A 20101-nucleotide genomic window follows, 5' to 3' on the forward strand; every position below is an offset into this window, starting at 1 on the left:
TTTGAGAGACAATCTGAGCAGCCGTCTCCGGTTGTTTGCAGATGACTCTGTCGTTTATCGACTAATAAAGTCATCAGAAGATCAAAATAAATTGCAAAACGATTTAGAAGAAATATCGGAAGGTACGAAAAGTGGCAGTTGACCTTAAATAACGAAAAGTGTGAGGTCATCCACATGAGTGCTAAAAGGAGCGTGTTGAAATTCGGTTACACGATAAATCAGTCTAACCTAAAAGCCGTAAATTCAACTAAATAACTAGGTATTACAATTACGAACAATTTAAATTGGGAGGAACACAGAGAAAATGTTGTGGGGAAGGTTTAACCAAAGACTGCGTTTTATTGGCAGGACACTTAGAAAATGTAACAGACCTACTAAGGAGACCGCCTACACTACGTTTGTCCGTCCTCTTTTAGAATACTTCTGCGGGGTGTGGGATCCTTACTACCTATCTAGTATTCCCGCGAAATATGGGAGAGAGTGTCACAGAAATGATACAGGATTTGGGATGGACATCATTAAACGAAAGGGATTTTTCGTTGGGACGGAATCTTCTCACTAAGTTCCAATCACGAACTTTCTCCTCCGAATGCGAAAATATTTTGTTGACACCGACTTACATAGGGAGGAACATCACCAATATAAAATAAGATAAATCAGAGCTCGTACGGAAAGAAATAGGTGTTCATTCTTCCCGCTCGCTATACGAGGTTGGAATAATAGAGAATTGTGAAGGTGGTTCGATGGACCCTCTGCCAGGTACTTAAATGTGATTTGCAGAGTATCCATGTAGATTTATATGTAGAAGTAGATGAAGACTGGGTTTAAATGCCCATAGTACTGTACACAGTTGTAACCCACATTGCTTCACACATTATTCGTAAATAATGAGGTATTTGTTATGATTACCCTGTTTCATGTTACTAGTTTGAACCATTGGCCTATACATACAGCCTATACAGTACAGCATATCTTTTAATTAAGGGCATACATGAACGTATTTTCACAAGTATTTCATTTTCAAAACCTGGCAGGGATCTTACAGTTCGCTTCAGACACTTATTTCTATACTAGCCCTGTTTCCTAAGTCGCAAACTGTTACACTGGAAGATTTACTAAGTCCTGATAGGTGCACATCCAAATAATCCTGTCTCGAAACACACCAGGTCGCTCAAACCTTACTTAGTATCTTACGCAAACAGAAACTAAAATCTAAAGGCCAGGAAACGTGCACTGCCTGCCTATTTAGCACTTCTGTCATGTGACCAAGTGCTAAAATCAAGGTTGTATCTAGAAATTAGAGCACCACTCCACTGAACATAAATTTTAAAACTTTATATGCATTTAATATACACGTTGATCAGCGTTAGCCAGTTCATAAATCTATTTCGCTTTCTGTTTCCACGTTACTCTACTCAAACGTCCATCTTATTAACACTGACTTGCAAATTGTCTTATTAAACAACATTAACAATTTGTAACAGTAGCACGTGTCTTTCACGCTGAAGTTAATCTATCATGTATCTGTGGATAACTCATTGTTTTTGCACTCAATTAATACCTTTAAACAATAGATTTATGACGTCTAGTTTGTTTAGTGCAGGGCTTCACAACCTTTTCAGCTGGCGGACCCCTTCTTCAGTCGAAAATCCATGGCGGACCCTAGTCAGTCAAGAGCACAGTACCTTTAAATTTCAGAGCGAAAGCCATGGGAACTGAAAGCTTCTTAATACAAGTGCCATGTTCCCAATGACCACCCCCCTCCCCCCAAAGTATCATTAGTCTTTGGTTTAGAGATGAATGAAAACATCTTGAAGGTCAAAAATCGACTTATGAAATAGGTAGTGCACTGACAAAGCAAGTTTAACAATTAATGATGCCTGGGGCAGCATACGAGCCAACGAGCGCTGTGATTGGTCGAGAAAGCTCGCTCCGCTCACGCGTAAAAGGTTTCAACGCATCTAGCGCCGTCAGCCGACACACAAACGACCCCGTATTGTTGCGAAGCAGTCTATCAGAGAAGCCGTATTGTCCGGCACTGAACTGTGTATGCGTTCTCACTTAGGAACCGCAAAGGCTGCTTGGGAATATGGCCTGGAGTAAAAGTATACGTATTTTTCATATGAAAAAAGTGATGAATTTGATTTTCACATTTTTATTCAATAATTTTACTAATTATTTTACACGATTTGGTGAAAGGTGGCCGCGGACCCCCTAGAAAGAGCCGGCGGACCCCCAAGGGGTCCGCGGACCACACGTTGGGAAGCCCTGGGTTAGTGTAAGGTAAATACCTCCTGGCTGGAAGGTCTGCCAGATGGTGTGTCTTATGCACATGTAGCGTGTCTAGAGCTTATATTTCTCTTGCCATAAAAAAATTTACAAATAAATGTTAATAAGCTTGTAAGTATTTGTTGGAAAATGTGGTAATGATTTTATTGAACCTGTGCCTTTATGACGATTTCAGTGGTGTCATAAGATTATTTGTAGCTCGTCTGGAGGTGATTTTAGTGTTCTTGGTGAAATTTAAGTTTTACCATAGTCATGATTTCGTTACACTGCTTAGCTTCTGCAGCCACACAGTTCATCCTTGCTGCTGAGTGGATTACCCAGTGCTTCTGCACAGTAGCCTCCTGATCATCACCAAACCTCTTCCCATGCCTGCTGCAACGTCTTGGAGCTCCCTCCAGTGCTGGTATACCTACCTGACCTAGCTGCCCCCGCAGCAAGCAGCGAGATACAGCATACTCTCCAAAACCTTCCGATTTTTAATTTGTGCGTTGTAGACACACCATTCGCAACCTTACACAACCTCACTTAACATCATATTAGCATACTACATGTGACGCAAAGTATCTCCAAACAGCCATTTGTAAGTAGGCTGTTTAGGTTTTTATGTTGGTAACGCCACGTAGCGCTCTATATGAAAATCACTGACTGTGCTGTGTGCAGTCTGTGGCTGGTTGGAATATTCGCTATTGTAGTGTTGCGCAGTTGGCTGTTAACAGCGCGTAGCTTTGTGCAGTTGGAGGTGAGCCGCCAGCAGTCGTGGTTGTGGAGAGAGAGATGCCAGAGGTTTGAGCGATTACTATGTGAGCACGATCTGGACGTGTGTCCGCCAGAAAAAGGAAATTTGTAAAGATGGGTGTCATTTTGAACATTATTAAGGTAAATACATTGTTTGTTCTCTATCAAAATATTTCATCTGCGAGCTATTCCTCATCAGTAGTTAGTGTCTTCAGTAGTGATAACCTTTTATTTAGCTGGCAGTATTGGCGCTCACTGTATTGCAGTTGTTCGAGTAACGAAGATTTTTGTGAGGTAAGTGATTCATGAAAGGTATAGGTTATTGTTAGTCAGGGCCATTCTTTTGTAGGGATTATCACAAGCCATTTTGAGTTGCGCTAAAAAAAAAAAAACATTGTGTTTCAGTTTAGTGACGATCGGAATAAGCAAAGAGAGAAATATCTGAGTACGTTTAGTTTTGCTCAGCTGTTTGAAAATCAAATAATGTAGAAGTTTACCAGCACAGTCATTCATAATTTTTATAAGGGGGCGTTTCACATTTGTATACTTATCAGTTCCTGAATATGCCATGAACCATGGCTTGCCGTTGGTGGGGAGGCTTGCGTGCCTCAGCGATACAGATAGCCGTACCGTAGTTACAACCACAACGGAGGGGTATCTGTCGAGAGGCCAGACAAACAGGTGGTCAGGTGGTTCCTGAAGAGGGGCAGCAGCCTCTTCAGTAGTTGCAAGGTCAACAGTCTGGATGATTAACTGATCTGGCCTAGTAACAATAACCAAAACGGTCTTGCTGTGCTGGTACTGCGAACGGCTGAAAGCAAGGGGAAACTACGGACGTAATTTTTCCCGAGGGCATGCAGCTTTACTATATGGTTAATGATGATAGCGTCATCTTGGGTAAAATATTCCAAAGGTAAAATAATCCCCCATTCGGATCTCTCTCTGGGCGGGGACTACTCAAGAGGACGCCGTTATCAGGAGAAAGAAAACTGGCGTCCTACGGATCGGAGCTTGGAATGTCAGATCCCTTAATCGGGCAGGTAGGTTAGAAAACTTAAAAAGGGAAATGGATAGGTTAAAGTTAGATACAGCGGGAATTAGTGAAGTTCGGTGGCAGGAGGAACAAGACTTTTGGTTAGGAGAATACAGGGTTATATATACGAAGTCAAATAGGGGTAATGCAGGAGTAGGTTTAATAATGAATAAAAAATAGGAATGCGGGTAAGCTACTACAAACAGCATAGTGAACGGATTATTGTGGCCAAGATAGACACGAAGTCCACGCCTACTACAGTAGTACAAGTTTATATCCCAACCAGCTCTGCAGATGACGAAGAAATGGAAGAAATGTATGATGAAATAAAAGAAATTATTCGGATAGTGAAAGGAGACGAAATTTAAATAGTCATGGGTGACTGGAATTCGGTAGTAAGAAAAGGGAGAGAAGGAAACATAGTAGATGAATATGGATTGGAGGTAAGAAATGAAAGACGAAGCCGCCTGGTAGAATTTTGTGCAGAGCATAACTTAATCATAGCTAACACTTGGTTCAAGAATCGTGAAAGAAGGCTGTATACATGGAAGAACCCTGGAGATACTAAAAGGTATCAGATAGATTATATAATGGCAAGGAAGAGATTCAGGAACCAGGTTTTAAATTGTAAGACATTTCCAGGGGCAAATGTGGACTCTGACCACAATCTATTGGAAAGGAACTGTAGGTTAAAAGTGAAGAAACTGCAAAAAGGTGGGAATTAAAGGAGATGGAACCTGGATAAACTGACTAAACCAGAGGTTGTACATAGTTTCAGGGAGAGCGTAAGGGAACAAATGGAGTAATGGAGGAAAGAAATACAGTAGAAAAAGAATGGGTAGCTTTGAGGGATGAAGTAGTGAAGGCAGCAGAGGATCAAGTAGGTAAAAAGACAAGGGCTAGTAGAAACCCCTGGGTAACAGAAGAAATATTGAATTTAATTGATGAAAGGAGAAAATATAAAAATGCAATAAATGAAGCACGCAAAAAGGAATACAAACGTCTCAAAAATGAGATCGACAGGAAGTGCAAAATGGCTAAGCTGGGATGACTAGGGGACAAATGTAAGGATGTAGAGACACATCTCACTAGGGGTAAGACAGATACTGCCTACAGGAAAATTAAAGAGACCTTTGGAGATAAGAGAACCAATTGTATGAACATCAAGAGCTCAGATGGAAACCCAGTTCTAAGCAAAGACGGGAAAGCAGAAAGGTGGAAAGAGTATATAGAGGGTCTATACAAGGGCGATGTACTTGAGGACAATATTATGGAAATGGAAGAGGATGTAGATGAAGATGAAATGGGAGATACGATACTGCGTGAAGAGTTTGACAGAGCACTGAAAGACCTGAGTCGAAACAAGGCCCCCGGAGTAGACAACATTCCATTAGAACTACTGGCGGCCTTGGGAGAGCCACTCCTGACAAAACTCTATCATCTGGTGAGCAAGATCTATGAAACAGGCGAAATACCCTCAGATTTCAAGAAGATTATAATAATTCCAATTCCAAATAAAGCAGGTGTTGACAGATGTGAAAATTACCGAACAATCAGTTTAATAAGCCACAGCTGCAAAATACTAACATGAATTCATTACAGACGAATGGAAAAAGTAGTAGCAGCCGACCTCGGGGAAGATCAGTTTGGAATACTGGAACACGTGAGGCAATACTGACCTTACGACTTATCATAGAAGACAGATTAAGGAAAGGCAAACCTACGTTTGTAGCATTTGTAGACTTAGAGAAACCTTTTGACAATGTTGTCTGGAATACTCTCTTTCAAATTCTAAAGGTGGCAGGGGTAAAATACAGGGAGCGAAAGGCTATTTACAATTTGTACAGAAACCAGATGGCAGTTATAAGAGTCGAGGGGCATGAAAGAGAAGCAGTGGTTGGGAAGGGAGTGAGACAGGGTTGTAGCCTCTCCCCGATGTTATTCAATCTGTATATTGAGCAAGCAGTAAAGGAAACCAAGGAAAAATTCGGAGTAGGTATTAAAATCCATGGAGAAGAAATAAAAGCTTTGAGGTTCGACGATGACATTGTAATTCTGTCAGAGACAGCAAGGGACTTGGAAAAGCAGTTGAATGGAATGCACAGTGTCTTGAGAGGAGTATATAAGATGAACATCAACAAAAGGAAAACGAGGATATTGGAATGTAGTCTAATTAAGTCGGGTGATGCTGAGGGAATTAGATTAGGAAATGAGACACTTAAAGTAGTAAAGGAATTTTGCTATTTGGGGAGCAAAATAACTGAAGTTGGTCGAAGTAGAGAAGATATAAAATGTAGACTGGCAATGGCAAGGAAAGCGTTTCTGAAGAACCGAAATTTGTTAACATCGAGTATAGATTTAAGTGTCAGGAAGCCTTTTCTGAAAGTATTTGTATGGAAGTGAAACATGGACGATAAATAGTTTGGACAAGAAGAGAATAGAAGCTTTCGAAATGTGGTGCTACAGAAGAACGCTGAAGATTAGATGGGTAGATCACACAACTAATGAGGAAGTATTGAATAGGATTGGGGAGAAGAGAAGCTTGTGGCACAACTTGACCAGAAGAAGGGATCGGTTGGTAGGACATGTTCTGAGGCATCAAGGCATCACCAATTTAGTATTGGAGGGCAGCATGGAGGGTAAAAATCATAGAGGGAGGCCAAGAGATGAATACACTAAGCAGATTCAGAAGGATGTAGGTTGCAGTAGGTACTGGGAGATGAAGAAGCTTGCACAGGATAGAGTAGCATGGAGAGTTGCATCAAACCAGTCTCGGGACTGAAGACCACAACATCAACATGTGTAACAATTCTGTAGTGGTGTATTAGTCACCATGATTGTATTTGCTACAAGAGACACCTGTGTCTGATCAAGGAAAATCAGTACATATGCATAGATACTACTTAATTCTAAATTTAGCAAATAGTCTATGCTGCTTAGTTTGAGGGTGTGCGATGTTGAATTTGAGTTAAGCCAACGCTTTTTTCTTTAATGTGCACTAGACTCTCATTACACATAACACTAATTTCACTACAATACTATGTGTTGCTCTTGGTTTCTTGAGGGGTAGACAGCCAGTTTCTTGTGTCTGTTCAACTGCAGTCCTTCTTCCAACTACATTGTTACAACAATGATTGCTGTGCATCCATCGCCATCCAATCCATCTAATGTACAATGAATCCTCACGAGTTACTAGTTAAACCCATGGCTCCACAGTGATGAGGCTACGTGAACCCTTAAGGTGCGTTTATACCCAGGTGCCATGCAGTTACTCTCCGTGCAGCTGTAGTTTGTCCCACACGGATGTAGAGGTGCCCAGTGTGAACACAGGTGTGAATGGAATCACTTGCAGGCACATATTGAAGAAGAGGCATGCACTTACATGTGTGTCTCTACTTGCATGTGGGGCAAGCTACAACCAAACAGCGACTAGCTGCAAGGTGCACAGATGTAAACACACCTTTACCTGGAACGCCACATTTTCACTATGCTCAGCACTCAATTGAGTCTTTGTCAGGCAATCAAAACAAATACAAAAAACCTAAAATTCAACCATTTGCACACATCTGTAGCTTTCCATACACTTCAAAGTTTACCTTAATTTCGAGACTGCAACAGTGGTTACATACAAAAGAGTGTCAAGTCATAAACATTATTCACATTAGCATCTTCGCTATTGTACATCTACATCTACATCCATACTCATTAAGTCACCTGCCGGTGTGTGGCGGAGGGTACTTTGAGTACCTCCATCGGTTCTCCCTTCTATTCCAGTCTCGTGGAACCTCATGCACCAGGCAACTTCCAGGTGCAACATTTGATTTTTACACCCACATAACTAGTCTCACATGTACAAATAAAACCCCCGAAATCAATGTAGACTATAGACATAATATTAAGTAAGCTAAACAACCACATGTGCCCATCTATGTCAGTGGTTACTTTCCTCAAATCCTCATTTACACTTAACCTGCACATATTTCTGCTGAAGAAATTGAGTCTCATCGATATACCACAAACACACACACACACACACACACACACACACACACACACACACACACGCGCGCGCGCGCGCGCGCGCGCGCGCGCGGGCTATACCTTTCATGAATCACTTACCTCACAAAAATCTTCGTTACTCGAACAACTGCAATACAGTGAGCGCCAATACTGCCAGCTAAATAAAAGATTCTAACTACTGAAGACACTAACTACTGATGAGTAATAGCTCGCAGATGAAATATTTTGATAGAGAACGAACAATGTATTTACCTTAATAATGTTCAAAATGACACCCATCTTTACAAATTTCCTTTTTCTGGCGGACACACGTCCAGATCGTGCTCACATAGTAATCTCTCAAAACTCTGGCATCTCTCTCTCCACAACCACGACTGCTGGCGGCTCACCTCCAACTGCACAAAGCTACGCGCTGTTAACAGCCAACTGCGCAACACTACAATAGCGAATATTCCAACTGTACCAACCAGCTACAGACTGCACACAAAACAGTCAGTGATTTTCATATAGAGCGCTACGTGGCGTTACCAACATAAACCCTGTCTTTCATGATAATGTCACAGTCATATTCATACATAGGCTCACTTGCCAAGTGATATTCAGTACCAGTCCGGTAACAATGAAACTGCTTCTTTTAAAACAGTCTCCATCAATACTTAACAATAGCACTGTGTCAAAAAGAAAGAACAGATCTCAGTTGTTTGTTACAGACAAATTATAAAAGATAGAGACACTTTGCGCATATCACTGGATAGAGGGAGATTCAAAGTTTTCACACAGCTGCGCTGTTGTTTGTTTGTAGCAACATAGCGACTGCACCACGAGAGAAATCATTTTCTTTGTTGCAGTTTGAGCAAAGTCAGTCCATTGTTCAAGTGCAACAAGAATTCTGCCGTCAATTCAGCCAGAAGCCGCCTCTGCATAAGCAGATTTAAGAGTGGTCTGCAAAATTCTCGGAAGTTAGTTGCATACGTAAAGGGAAGAGCACTGGTTAGTCATGCACTTCCAGTGAAAATGTCGAGTGTATCTGAGATGCGTTCAGATGGAGCCCACAGGAAGTCCACCAGACGGCCTGTCATGAACTTCAGCTTCCTCAAACAACAGTGTTGTGTTTTCTGAAACGACGCTTGCATGTGAAGCCTTAGAAGTTGCAGTTCCTGCAGAAACTGCGTCCCAGCGAACATAATAGGAGGTACAAGTTTTGCCTTTCAGGTTTCCAGTATATGGCAAAGGACAATTTTACTAAACGACTCACCTTTCTGGACGAATCAGCGATTCATCTATCGGGCAAAGTAAACCACCTTAATGTAAGAATTTGGGGGTCACGGAATCCTGACGTTATCATCGAACGTGAAAGAGACTCATCGAAACTTAATGTGTTTTGCGTTGTTTTTTGTCACGAAGTTCATGGACCTTCCTTTTTAGCAGTGGGAATTGTGACAGGAGTGTCATTACAGCGAAACAGTTTCACGGAGACTCCGATGATTTCATTTTTATGCGCCGCACCTCACTTTCACCTTCGAGTGTGGCGTTATCTTAACACCACCTCACAACGTTTGAGTGGCAGAGATGGACAAGATCTTGTTTATTGCTTTTGGCCTCCCGGGCCACCAGACGGCACATCTTGCGATATTTTGTTCTGTAGGGTACGTAAAAGACAGAGTCTTTGTCCAACCTATGGCAATTATTCTCCAACAGCTGAGAAATCGGACTGTTGAAGATGTTGATTCAATAAACAACGGTCTGCTGATTCATGTATGGAATGAAATGGGCTACAATTTCGATGTTTCTCAAGCAATGTGAGGTACTCACGTTGAGTGTATGGTACATTGACTGTGCAAACATAAAACTTTGAACCTTTCTCTATCCAGTGACATGTACAATGCGTTTCTACCTTTCATAGCTTGCTTAAAATAAACAGCTGAAATCTAGTCATTTTTTCGTTTTACGTCGTTCCTTCAAGTTGCTTCAGAATTCATGGCTGTGTCTTCCGCCCTTGCAACTAAATGATAGGCAGTTTTTTCCTTACGTGTTTCGCTTCTTTTATCTATGAAGCACGTTCAGCGGCTATTTCCAATGTTGGTACTTCATGCACTTGTTCTTAGGGATGTGTTTACTCGATCCACATTCTCGAGGTGGCCGATTTCCGGCGTGTTTTCATCCACCTTTTCTACAACACTTCACTTGCACTTTTAATTGTTTTGAATGTGTGTGCGTTTAGTGTGTTTTTAAGTGGCTCGCCCCCAGAAATCTGCACGCTCCTGTTGTCAATTGGAGATGTCGTGTTGACAGTAGATCCAATAGTTACACGAAGGACAGCTAGAGGTGTAGTCCCAGTATATAGCTGGGAAATCAGTACTTTTACTGCTCAGGAGTGGCGGCAAAGGTGACCTACTCGCAAACTGATTAGCACACTGGTGAGCAAACTGGTTGTTCATTGATGGAAGGTCGGCCCATCCCTCATCTCTGGATAGTAACAGGTGTAATCGCCAGAAATGCAGCTTGCAGTGTTGGGATTCCCTCCAAAGCCAGATGGTTGCAGCCTCCTGGCAGTGTACCCCAAGCTGGTCGCGGTTGGTGGCACTTCCTCGTATTTATGCAGTCACCCTGCAGCTGTAGTCATCCGCATCGCTGATGCAAATGGAGTGACCAGACTCTGAGAGTGAGTGTAAGAAAGGTGAAGGTTTTGTAGCAACTGATCATGTGGTTCTTCCTGTACTGGTAATCAAACGTGCTCCCATTATCTGAGCCTATCAGTGCTCTTGTCGAGCCCGCTGTTTAACTTCAGGGCTTGAGAGCGTTTCTTTATGCAAAATTTGCACCGTCAAAGGCATTCCTCTGTCAGGGTTAGGTGAAGTTACTTTGTGTACACCCATCACAGAAAAGTGTGTTACGGCTGCTTTGCACTGTCGTCTAAGTGCTGAATCAGTTGCCCTAACGTTGTCTGTAGCACACTCTGAGCCAATGAACTCGCTACTTGTTTGTACGTCAGTTCTTTCCATTTTTGACACTGGTTACACTCTCTATGAGCATTTTCCACTCAGCGTTGTCCCAGGCAGTTCCAATAAAATTTAATCCTGCACTTAATTACTATTCTGCTGTGCTACATTACTATGTACAGACTCTCATGTAGCCTTATCACCCTTGTGTTGAAAGCTACCACTGTGAGATTATTGGTTATAATCATTTACTTTTGTTCGACGTATCTTCATTTTCAACCAGTTATCCGACTTTATTTTGCCAAGAATGTTGTGCCTGAGTGCTGACCCATTTTATTATTCAATTGTTGTCAATTCTTTTGAAGTGACTTCTTTTCGTCGTCTTGTCTTAAATTACTGATCTTCATGTATTTAAGTACTGTTTGTCAGTCTGATAGCTCGTTCCTGAGTCAGACTTACTACAGAGACTGTCAATCCGCAACTGCAAATCCGTAACTGCAGCTGATTTGTTTTACTTATATTTTATGTGCGGTTCCTGTACTTGATAAAGTAAAAGGTAAATCATTAGATCGACAGGTCACTGTTGACATCTAGTCCTCTTTTTATTTCTATTATATTCATGCTTTGAAATATTGGTAATTAATCTTAGCGATCACTGTTGATCAATACTTATATTTACTGTTGTCTTTAATATAGAATTTTTGTATCTAAGCTTTTTTTGCCGAGCTCATGGTTCACTAATGTAATAATATTTTAAGCTATGCAACCATGTTTTTATTTTCATGTTGAAAGGGATAGTTTAGGTGTTTGTTTTAGGCTATTGTTCAGTTTTCAATAATATATTTTCCCTGTAGGGCGTGATAAATCAGTTTGAAGGTCTTCTGCTGGTCTTCCTGCTAAATACGTTCCAAATTTGCTCTGGATTACAAGGTGACAGTTATGAAAATTGACGCTTATGTTAGCAACTTTCACTATTTAATCTGCAACTTCCTCTATTCAGTAATTTCACGTACAAATTAATGCAAGTCCTCTGCAAAGAATTCTGTACCTAGTTATCAACATTCAACAGAAGTATTGGAATTCAGGTGATACTGAGAGTCTCAAGCAGTACACCAAAGTTTTAATATGTGAAGAACCGTGCAGAATCCAAAGTAGATCCAAATTTCGAAGAATTGTAACTCAGAAGACATCGTCTTCCAAGCAGTTAGTTATCTAGCAAAATTTTCATGGAGGCTAATTGGTGTTTGAGTAAGTAAATGGGGTACACGTCGTCCTCTAGAGGCCTTAGGGCCAACAATGAGTACCACATGGGTCTTGTTTTCCTGCTGTAGTCTGTAGTGTAGCAATGTGATACTCAGGCACTATCTATCACCTCCACAGCTGACTGCCATATACCCTGCCCCTCTCCACCTGAAAGAGGTGAAAGAGTTCTTATTTGTGTATTTAAGGTACAAGTGGAGGTAGAGATGACAGAACCAATAGGCGGATTTTTGGCCTGGTTGATAGGCACTGGGTGTTCCCGTAGTGGTCGACTTACACGTGCATTGTTAACGGAATTTACGCTTATCTCGGTCAAACTTAAATCGAACAAGCTAAGCTAAAAGGTTTTTTATGTAGTCTTAGTGATAATTTCCTGCAACAGTTTGTAACACGCCCGGGATTACAAATGGGGGTGGGGGACCCTTAAACTGACTGACGTTTCTGCTTTTCTTGACCGTACCTGATAATCCCGCGGCGGTCGTATTGTTCTGTTCCGCACTACTGCTGGCTTGCCTGAAATTATCTACCGAATTATGCAAGCGGGTTTAGGGGAGCCACTCAACCTTAAAACACAACACTGTTCGACGTTTGGTATGAAAAACTATATTCTGAGACGATTAAAAGGCAAATCACAGGTTGCACTGTTTACATTCTAATTCAGAAGTGTTATCTCAATTAATGGATGATTAACAGTCTACAATATAATTCAGACGAGCTTACGCTTAACCGACACGACGCGGGTGATTGTTGATGATGCGGAAGCCGAATGATCGCACGAAAGTTCTTACGCTCGTCACGCATACACAGATATTTGGTACCAGTCCTCTTTGACACTTATAATGATATAACGTAAAGTTAACTTTTCAGTTCTCACTTGTACGAGCGTGCGCTTAACTATCGCGGCCCGGCTGATTGTTGATAATGCGGAAACTCGATGACCGAACGCACGTCCTCACGCTCGCTACAAGACTCTGGCACTTGACCGCACTCTTTTATGGTAACTAATTTCTACTGATTCACATTGGTTCATTCTGGGAGACCGAACTTGGCGCGGATGACCGATGCTGTGCGACACGCAACGAGAGGATACAGAAATACGTTACCGGCGGCACTGCTCATTTTAATTACGTCTTGACGCACTTTCCTCTGAATTACTGCCATATTTCATCACTTTACTGTAATAGCACTTGTAGCAAAATTACAACTTCCATACTAACAATGCCTCTCACATGCAGAGCTACACACCACACAACATAACCGTTCCGTGTTACGCTCTCGACTCTCTAGAGACATGGCTGCCCGCACAGATACTCCACAACTAAGCCAGCGATACGACAGTACGCTTACAAGTTATATCGTTCGGGTAGTCAGCATCATGAGATATGCTTTGAGTTAACTCAAGAATATTTGGACAGGACAGATGTTATAGATGTTGGTAATTCGTTTCTTGCCAATGGTTCAGTAACATAAGGATAATACTACGATCTGGCTAAAATGCAGAGCGTCCAGAGAGGGGGGTCGAAATAAAATGAAACTACACGCTTGGAGAGGATATGTGATTTAATTTCAGTGATAAAAAAATCGAGTCAAATTTACGAAGAACTTGGCAGCATGATCATGTTTTTCACAATGATGTTGCACTACCTCTGACCTGGAAAGCGTGTCCTAAAGCAGTTTTATCGTCTCCTGAGACAATCTGACCCACAACTGTTGTTACTGGTCCTTGATATTCTGGATAGTGGCACTGGGACGGGGTTGACGTCGGTGCTCTCGCCACACGTGTTCTATCGTGGACAGAACAGCGGATCTTGCTGCCCGCAGGAGCAACTCTGCATCATGCAGACACTTTGTAGAGATACGTTCATGTGTGGACGAGCGCTATTGTTGCTACTTCTGTTCCAGTTGTGAGGTTAACTTCAAAGATAGGGAATACCACCACTAAAAAGAATAAATCGACTTTGTATTAAGCTCTTTTCAGACCTCCTTCGCTTTAAAAGGCTGCCTCAGTACTGTGGAAAAATAGTATCACTGTACCGTCAATGAGAGGTAATACAAAAGTATTCAGGATGTACGTGACAGATCATTATGTCATCAGAGTTCCGTCAGTTTCTACCAGCCATGACCTGAAGTCATATCTGATGGTTCCCCACATTATGACACCAGATGTAACAGTGCTGAGCCTCTTGTTGGCACCTGCGCTTTTTCCAGCGAGCCAGCGAATACATTAGCAAGCCTCCGTAGCAACACGTCTGTAGGCACCTAAAGATGATGGTCATTGTAATATTGTACATCTTCCACAATATTACCGACGTGAAGGCCGTGAACCACTGAAGCAGTTATTACTTAGGGAAAGTCTCAAAAACTATAGTTTTGCAGCCTAGTTCTAGTCCTAATTGTAACTCATATCCCTAGCAGAGCTACTCTAGGACGGAAGAACGAATGAACACCGATATGACATTTGCTGTGTCTTTGATTTTTAACCCAAAGATTCAAAGTGAACTGAGGTTAAAAAATTTTATACCTTGTAACAATTTGTCTAAAAAAACAGTTCTTTCCCTTCAAACTATTTAATATTAACCACCCATATAACATCTGCTTCTGAATGATATATGTGCTTATTAAACGATATTTATCTGCATTTCACATGGGCTCTTTGGTGAAAACTACTTTTTCGTTTATTATGACAGCAAGAGGGGGGGGGGGGGGGGCTGAAACTTTTGCAGGCACCTCCTGTAACACGATCATAGTTCACTGGCAAGACACTTGGAGCACTGCAGGTTCATCAGTTCATAATCTCGGTTTCTTATTGGGTGATTTGAAGTCTTTTGGTATTCTTAAAAATAGAAGCTGGTTTCGTAATACTGTGTTTCTAATTATGACTTCACATGGGAACTCTTTGCAATGCATCGTGAACATGTTGCTCGTATTCTGTTTGATTTTTCCCTGTATCCGTAATATTGGGTGGAATAAATGGCTCCATGTTTGTTCTTGTTTCATGTAAAATAGAAGCTAGCTTCGCCACATAGTGGTCTGTGAATATTTGTTCCTATCTATGAATCCGTGTATGAACTGCTTGATTTAAATGCATTCGTAGTTAACTGTTCGTACTCGTATTTGTTCTAGTTAATATCCATGTTCCGTACTTCCTTGCATTTAGTGGATAACTCCATTAAAAACAGTCTTGATCGTAATTTTTTATTTTTATTGGAGTGACCGGTTTCGATTCTATTTAAGAACCACCTTCAGACTCGAGAATGGTGGGTGCACCGACCCTCGACTTTGGAATAACTGCAGTTTTGGAGTCTGACGATGGTTCTTAAATAGAGTCGAAACCAGGCACTCCAATAAAAATAAAAAGTTGCGATCAAGACTGTTTTTAATCTTTAAATTTTAATTTTAAGTTAGCTGATAATGTTTTCAAAACTTCCAAGTTCACAGCTTTGGACAGAATTGGTAAACAGCTGTTACATGTTGTCACGAAATGGGTATGACTTCTGATCTGAATGGTATTTCACCTTGCCACTGAGTATGGTTTTTAGTATTCGAGTTAGAATTCATAGTTATTGTGCCAGCTACTATTATGCTACAAAAATATTCTACATCGAAATGCATATTTGTACAAGTGATTGTATGGTATAGTTTGAATGTACTTCCTCTGTACAGAATGCTACCGCATTTAGTAAACTGAGGTTACACAGAATTCAGTGTTGAAAGCATTGCTTTTCACTTTTTATTGGAGTGAAAGAGTTACATAGAACATTGATCTGAGCTACAATGTATAGTTTTTAGAACATGTTAACAACGTGTGAAGACATTTGTGTAACTACAGTCGTATTATTAGCATTTGCAAGGAACACTCCTGGAAATTGAAATAAGAACACCGTGAATTCATTGTCCCAGGAAGGGGAAACTTCATTGACACATTCCTGGGGTCAGATACATCACATGATCACACTGACAGAACCACAGACACACAGACACAGGCAACAGAGCATGCACAATGTCGGCACTAGTACAGTGTATAGCCACCTTTCGCAGCAATGCAGGCTGCTATTCTCCCATGGAGACGATCGTAGAGATGCTGGATGTAGTCCTGTGGAACGGCTTGCCATGCCATTTCCACCTGGCGCCTCAGTTGGACCAGCGTTCGTACTGGACGTGCAGACCGCGTGAGACGACGCTTCATCCAGTCCCAAACATGCTCAATGGGGGACAGATCCGGAGATCTTGCTGGCCAGGGTAGTTGACTTACACCTTCTACAGCACGTTGGGTGGCACGGGATACATGCGGACGTGCATTGTCCTGTTGGAACAGCAAGTTCCCTTGCCGGTCTAGGAATGGTAGAACGATGGGCTCGATGACGGTTTGGATGTACCGTGCACTATTCAGTGTCCCCTCGACGATCACCAGAGGTGTACGGCCAGTGTAGGGGATCGCTCCCCACACCATGATGCCGGGTGTTGGCCCTGTGTGCCTCGGTCGTATGCAGTCCTCATTGTGGCGCTCACCTGCACGGCGCCAAACACGCATACGACCATCATTGGCAGAAGCGACTCTCATCGCTGAAGACGACACGTCTCCATTCGTCCCTCCATTCACGCCTGTCGCGACACCACTGGAGGCGGGCTGCACGATGTTGGGGCGTGAGCGGAAGACGGCCTAACGGTGTGCGGGACCGTAGCCCAGCTTCATGGAGACGGTTGCGAATGGTCCTCGCCGATACCCCAAGAGCAACAGTGTCCCTAATTTGCTGGGAAGTGGCGGTGCGGTCCCCTACGGCACTGCGTAGGATCCTACGGTCTTGGCGTGCATCCGTGCGTCGCTGCGGTCCGGTCCCAGGTCGACGGGCACGTGAACCTTCCGCCGACCACTGGCGACAACATCGATGTACTGTGGAGACCTCACGCCCCACGTGTTGAGCAATTCGGCAGTACGTCCACCCGGCCGGCCTCCCGCATGCCCACTATACGCCCTTGCTCAAAGTCTGTCAACTGCACATACGGTTCACGTCCACGCTGTCGCGGCATGCTACCAGTGTTAAAGACTACGATGGAGCTAGTTTATCGACTAGTAAAATCATTAGAAGATCAAAACAAATAGCAGAACGATTTAGAAAAGATATATGTATGGTGCAAAAATTGGCAGTTGACCTCAAATAACGAAAAGTGTGAGGTCATCCACATGAGTGCTAAAAGGATACCGTGAAACTTCGGTTATACGATAAATCAGTCAAATCTAAGAGCCGTAAATTCAACTACATACCTATGAATTACAGTTACGAACAGCATAATTGGAAGGAACACATAGGAAATGTTGTGGGGAAGGCTAACCAAAGACTGCGTCTTATTGGCAGAACACTTAGGAAATGTAACAGGTCTATTAAGTAGACCGCCTGCTCTACGCTTGTTTGTCCACTTTTAGAATACTGCTGCACGGTGTGGGAGCCTTATCAGATAGGATTGACGGAGTACATCGAAAAAGTTCAAAGAAGGGCAGCACGTTTTGTATTATCACGAAATAGGGCAGAGAGTGGCACTGAAATGATACAGGATTTGGGATGAACATTATTAAAACAAAGGCGTTTTTCGGCTGGGGAATCATCTCACGAAATTCCAATTACCAACTTTCTCCTACGAATGCGAAAATATTTTGGTGACACCGACCTACATAGGGAGAAATGATCACCAAGATAAAACAAGGGAAATCAGAGCTCATACGGAAAGAAATAGGTGTTCGTTCTTTCCGCGCGCTATACGAGAGTGGAAACAATAGGTGGCTCGATTAATCATCGCCAGGCAATTGAATGTGATTTGCTGAGTAACCATGTAGATGTAGATGAACATGGCGTAACAAATGTGTGTGTGTGTGTGTGTGTGTGTAGCTGCAACAAATAAGCCTATGTTCGTTAGTGAAAATGGACTCGATAAGCAACATGAGCTATCGGTAAACGGAATCTAGCCTGCATAACACTGTGTGTGTACTATATGAGTGTCAGTTTCACTGCCATTTAAGCCCTCAACAGATCATCACATGAAAAAACTGGAAACTAACATTTGGATAAGATATCTGACTGCCTATTTGAATAAGAAAAACTACAAGGACAAATGAACCTGTAACAATGAATACCTAAGCTATCTGACTGTGTTTTTGAAAAAGAATTTACAAGTGAGTCAGAATCTGGTTTGTGCAACGGAATTTACTGGATTAAAGTACATGACATGTTGTGGTGTGTCAGCGTCTCTGTTTTGGCCCTACGTTTTGCACTCATCTCATTAGATAACTGCCTTTTTCCATGTGTTTTACAGCAATTCTTAGCAGCATGCAGCAGCAGCAGCGGGTAAATCTTATTCTTACTAAGAATGAATTTAATAAAAAGAAGTTTGCTTGGGTCCTGTTAACTTCTAAATAAATTTTGAGAAGGAATTTCATTAATTAAGCTTATTTAAAACTTCAGAATCATCATGAACAAGTATTAGTAATGACAATGACAAATTATATATGTGTTAATAATGGCTGAGTGCCAGATTGACAAATTATTTCAATTTCAAGTTACATTAACATTCATATTATTTAGATGCGGAGAATAATTATTATCATCTGAAGGATAAAGAGGCTTCTTTCACTGATAAGCAAAGCATGCGATTATTGCAAACGCGGACCAACAATCACGAGCCTAACCCTGCAATTGCTTTCGAATCCCATCTTCAAGCGTAGTTAAGACATATAAATCTCTCCTGGCTATATAAATGAATTCAGGCCTTGAGTGTGGTAAGATCTACCATCACTGACGTGAAGGCAGCGTGACACGTATTCTGTCTCAGAGCTCTCGACCGACACCACTCCTTCCACTCTCGCAGACAGACCTCGTCTCACAACAATGCCCAGAATCGCATTCCCATTTTCCGTGGACAGAATCTTCAGGCTGCTAGGTTTACATTTGTAATCACTGTAGATAGTTGAAATTCAATAAACTATCAGCACTGTTGTATATAGTTATATGTAACTTACGCACTGTACTGTTAACAGGCATTACCTCGAGTTATAACAGTTGCTTCCACAACATGTTCGATGAAATTGTACAGTGATAATGGAGCCTTTGTGGTTTCAATTTACTGTTGCATATTGCACGTACAAACTGAAATTAGCTCCTCATTTTTGTTATTAATGTAGCTTGATAGTGCTTAATACAGAATATTCTGATGAAATGAAGTTCTGTCAAATAAAATGAGTCCACTTCTTCCTCAGATCTGAATCATTTGCAAATTCGGGCACAGACATCTGTTCCCCAGTCCCGTAGTTACCAACAGAGATTGACACATAGCACTTCTTCATCATAGTGTGAAGAAAGGTGCACAAATAAAATAAATACTTCACTTTCAACAATACACAGCTCGAAGGAATCCACTTACAGTAAAATGCTGTCACCATATCGCAAATACACTCTTTAGCTGTGAGCTGTTTGACGTGAGATCACAGTGACGTAGCAAAACTGTTAGCTGGTCTTGTTTTCTAGGTGGTGCTGCCTGATCTCATGGCTCAGTTGTGGAAATGTGATGCTGACTAGGCGAATTGAAGTCGAGAATTTCCGCTCCCTGTATTACATGCATCCCTGTAGATGCTGTAGTTCAAACGCTTGTGTGGTTTGGTCTTCTAATGAAGACTGTTGCAACTTTAAGACTACGTATTGAATTTCTGTGTCTAGCGCTTACCTTAAAAAGTATTGCACATTAAAGAATCTGAATACGAACTCTGATATTGATTAGAAGTAAAAGCTCATTCGAAGTTGAGTCCTTCAACGTCTCCTACCCAGTAATATTTGTTATC

Source organism: Schistocerca gregaria, chromosome 2 (assembly GCF_023897955.1).
Source record: "Schistocerca gregaria isolate iqSchGreg1 chromosome 2, iqSchGreg1.2, whole genome shotgun sequence".
NCBI lineage: Eukaryota > Metazoa > Arthropoda > Insecta > Orthoptera > Acrididae > Schistocerca > Schistocerca gregaria.